The 4485-nt window shown below is 42.3% G+C and overlaps 1 long non-coding RNA gene across 1 annotated transcript; it reads right to left on the bottom strand.

The window, feature by feature from the left end:
• Positions 1-3506: 3506 nt before the first annotated feature.
• On the bottom strand, positions 3507-4273 carry LOC107836612 (uncharacterized). Its single transcript, XR_001662555.1, has 2 exons — positions 4144-4273; positions 3507-3595 (listed from the first exon to the last, which is right to left on the bottom strand). It is a non-coding gene; the product is annotated as an uncharacterized LOC107836612 (long non-coding RNA).
• Positions 4274-4485: the final 212 nt, after the last annotated feature.

Consider the following 4485-nt stretch of genomic DNA (forward strand, 5'->3'; position numbering starts at 1 on the left):
GGGACCTGTGGCCCCTTTCCTACACACGCCTGTGCACAGTGGCTCTGGATGTTTCTACACACTTGGAGGGTTGCTTTGATTCTTTCATGCCTGTTTGACGATTCTTTAAATCTCCCATGGCAACCATTCAGGGGGCCTGAAAGCTCGCTCATACAAAGCGCTGCTGATTTACTCAAAGAGTAAGAGTTTCCAAGACTAGTGACAGTAGCAATTAGCCAATCAGCAATCACCTGGTGGAACTGCTTGTCTGCTGAGCACATCGTACGGACTACAACGCTCTGTAAACTGCATCATGGAGAAGCATTGGTGGAATGAAGTGCTGAAGGAAGAGTGTCAGAAAGAGCAGGAGGTTCTTGAAGAGAATTTCAAGGCATCACATGTGGCTATGATGTGAAATCAATTTCTTTTTTAGTCTTACTTGATATATGCAGCATTTTCACAACAACTGAAAGTAACTTAGTTACTTAATTGCGCCATGAAATGATGCTTTATGGCTGGAAAATACATAATTTCTTCCCACTTTGATGGCGTGCCACGGGACTCAGTCATTAGATTTCTGCTATCCATTCAGAAACTTACTTTTGGACATCAAGCCAGACATGTATGGTTGCATTCTTCTGCAGAACATGTTCAACTGTGAAAGCTTGCTGAATTAACAAACTTGAGCTTCTGTCAAGTCTTCTTGGTGAAATTAAATTGCAAATGATCCATTTTTTTGTAATTCAGTAACAAGGAAGGTCGTTCTAATTTATGGAAATCCCCCCTGCTAACAGTTCTACACATAGTGATGAAGGGAGATTTGGTCTTTTTCCCTAAGAACCTCCACTTTAATGAACTCCAGACATCAACACTGTGCTTTTGAAACCAATTTTGAACTTTTTTCCTTTTTCCTTTATTGAGACCCTTAATATAATCTGACACCATTTCATCACAGAACCCCCAACCCCCGAGAAATTCAACTACTCTTTTCTGCTATTTTCAATTAAGAAAACAGTGTTTAGAAATAGCAATATATTGTATCTCCTACATGAAACTTTTCTTTTGTATTTAAAAAGTCATGCACATTACCTCATAGAGACTGCTGACAGTGTGTTTGTTGATTAGGCGGAGCAGTATATATATATATATATATATATATATGACAGTAAAACCTATTTAGAAATGTTTTGTTTCACTTGTGATATAGAGAACGTGTCCGTCAGACAGCGGAGATGTTTGGTTTGGAACTACAAACAGAGCCTGTGTGTCTCGGGGGTCGACCTGGAATGCAGGAAACCAGCAGCTGGCAGACGGATCTGCTGCTCTCAGGGAGCGCCGCAGAAATGAATAGCAGATGGAGGAGAGCCGGGATGCAAGTGAACGAAATAATTAAAAACAAAGAAAAGGCTTACATGAATATGCAAACAAAAGTCTCTTCATTCGGTGTTGCTGTAGGTGGATGTGACCCTGTCGTCTTTATTAAAAGAAAAGTAATTTTGAAGCTTTTGCTCTCTCGTACGGCGCTCATCTCTGAGCAAACGGATCATTAAAGAAGTGGACTGAACTGATCTGCTTCACACCGGGCGCTCGGTGAAAGCAGCAAGCCTCGGCTGTCTTTCAATAGATGTTGTTCCTCAGTTTTAGAAGGCCCACTTCTAATACTCTTTTTTTTTTTTCAGAAATTCATTGTTCTTGGATTCGTATTTTTAATGACAGGGATCAAAGAAAAAAACACAAACGCAGACCAGATGCCTGAATTCCTGAAACCCATCTACTGAGTGAGACGGTGCTTCAACAACATTTTACTTGAAGCATAAAACCGCATTGTGGATTCAGGCGCGGTAATCACTCCTGTTCCACTCAGTTACCACTTGCAATTCTCTGACAGGAAATGGACTGGAGCGAGAAATGGGACCGACAGAGTGACTACAAATCGTGAAGGCCAGAGAGAGAAGTCGGTCCTGGTGGGGTGGATGTTTTCAAAGCCAGCTCCTACACCTTCATCTGATGATTGTTTTGAACCTACCCGTCTACATGTAGCTCAACGTAGGCTGAAAAATCTTTTGGATGTATGTGTGAGTGAGCAAACGCTCTGAAGTGTGGAGGTCTTTCAGAATTAGCCCACGAACCCATGAAATGAGCATTTCTGTGTGAGCGGATTCCTGAATAAAGAGAAAGCCGAAATATAACCCTTCACATGTACATGCGGATTTGTTTCCTCGAAAATTAGGAATCCGAACATGAAAGGATCAGATAAAAACACTTTGCACTTTGGCCCCTAAATGCAATTTCCTTCTGTTGGTCCTTCGCTCTCTTTGTCCTTGTTTGTGTGCCCGTCGTCCCTCCACCTCCTGCCACACCTGATTTGACTGGGTGGTGTGTTGTGACCCGAGGCAGCCTCCTCAGCGCTGAGACGTACCAGGAGCCTCCATCGCAGGATGAACGCGAAAGTACAAAATGCAGTACAATAAGGACACATTTTCCTAAAAGATGGAGAGATTTTAACTGAACCTTAGGTCTTCCAGTTCACTTCAAAGGTTCCCTAGAGGTCCAGAAGTCATCAGACTTTCTGGTTTTAAGTCTCACAAGTCATCTGCATGAACACGTCTCATAAGGGAAGGTAGAATTATAACAATGTAGCAGAAAAATGTAGAGGAAAAAATAAGTAAAATCCCAGAAGTGACTCTTCTGACATTGTTTTGTTTGAGTGCTTTATTGTTGTCTATCAGCAGACATTGTAATAAAAGCCTTATAGACACCGAGTGTCCATTAGATTGACAGACGGTACAAAAAAGTATTTCCTGTTTCTACTTATTTTGTAGGTCTCTACAACTTATTCTGAGTGTCAATTCACCACTGGATATAGAAACGTGACACTGAGTATATGCACAGAACCGCCACCTTCCTGTGGTGGAAGGCGTTTGTACACCTGACATCCCGGGCGCTACGTTCAGCGTATTTTTCCTTCTGGGTAGGGTCTCCTGAACTGCCCTCAGTTCAGTGAATAAGTTAGACTGCTAACAATCTCAAAGAACGACAGACTACAACTGAAAACAAACACCTTGCCCATAGTGCTTGGTGAGGTCTTTGCTCCTGGGGTTCGGCCTGGAAGGAAGACCCCTGCATGTGAGCCCACCACTTGACCCTGGAAGAACATCAGGAATGGTTCTTGTACTTGTGAGGAATGACAACCCCATGTATCAACGTACTTTTCCAAGGAAAAACTCACTTTAGGGTGTTGGAAATGCTCTAAACCATTGACTAGGTCTTTTACCTCACATAATTGTCATTAGAGTTTGGTTATCCAGTCCAGATGTGGGTTTTTTGTTGTTTTTTTTTTCTTTGTTTGGATTTGGGAAATCCTGGCAACTGTGTTTTATAGTGGGTTCATGGTTGCTTTTCAAATCCATGTGTAACCACAACAGCAGCTGAATTTGTGTCATTCTTGGCACAAGCTTGTTTCTGGTGACCGTTAGGCTCCACCAGGGCTTATTCTTGTCCCCAATGCTGTTTATGGTTTTCGTGGACCAGATCTCAAGGCATAGTTGTGGAGAGTAGATTATTGGTTTGGGAACTTTTGGCTCTCATCTTTTCTTTTCCAGTCATCACCTTCAGCCTGCACTAGAACAGTTTGCAGCATACCGAGAAACAATGAGGATGGCGGTCTGACGTCACGGTTCCCAAGGAGAGAATGGTAGCTTGCAGTTTGCAGAACAAGACATAAATATTGTGTACCTTTGGAGGACCCTCCCATAGCCCACTATGGATTTTAAATCCCCTTTTTCCTGAGAACAAATGGGAATCCCCAGATTAAACTGGAGAATGTTGTTATGGAGACGGATTTCCAGGTTTCCCTCATGAACCATGACTGAGTCACTGATGAGAAGAACTCAAAGGATAAATATAAAAAATATAAATGTAGATAATTACATAATTATCTATACAATTAAACACAGTTTTAAAAATTGTATCCGTTGTTTTTTTAAAACTGGCACAGAAAGAAACTCAGTTTCTAGCTGAGGAAAAGAGTTTAGATGATTTTCCTCCACAACGGCTTCCATTAAGATTTGAAGAAACCCAAAAAAAATCTGCTCAATTTCTTTTACGTTCTCAAGCCTCAATGGTACTAATATTTTTTTTTTAGCTCTAAACATCAAAACACACTTCACAGCTCAAGTCTGGGGTTGTTGCTCAGAACTATGAAAACCCGACCTGCTGCTGAGGGGAGCGGCGTCTCAGAGGGTGGAGGCCAGACTCTGGATTCCTTCTTCAGCCATCCAACCGTTGAAAATGTTCAAGGACCACATGATCAAATCACGCTGAGATTCACTCGTCTGCCTCGCTTCACTCGTCTGCCTCGCTTCCCCAGCGAAACGTGCGGCCGTGTTTCACACCTCCGAAGTGATTTCAAAATTCCACAGATGTGTTATGTAAGTGACACGATGCCAGTAGGATGCAGGCAGAGCAGAAACACAGAGATCATGAGTACTGACAGGATCCGTGTGG

The sequence above is a fragment of the Poecilia formosa genome, unplaced genomic scaffold (genome assembly GCF_000485575.1).
Source record: "Poecilia formosa unplaced genomic scaffold, Poecilia_formosa-5.1.2 Scaffold70, whole genome shotgun sequence".
Lineage (NCBI taxonomy): Eukaryota > Metazoa > Chordata > Actinopteri > Cyprinodontiformes > Poeciliidae > Poecilia > Poecilia formosa.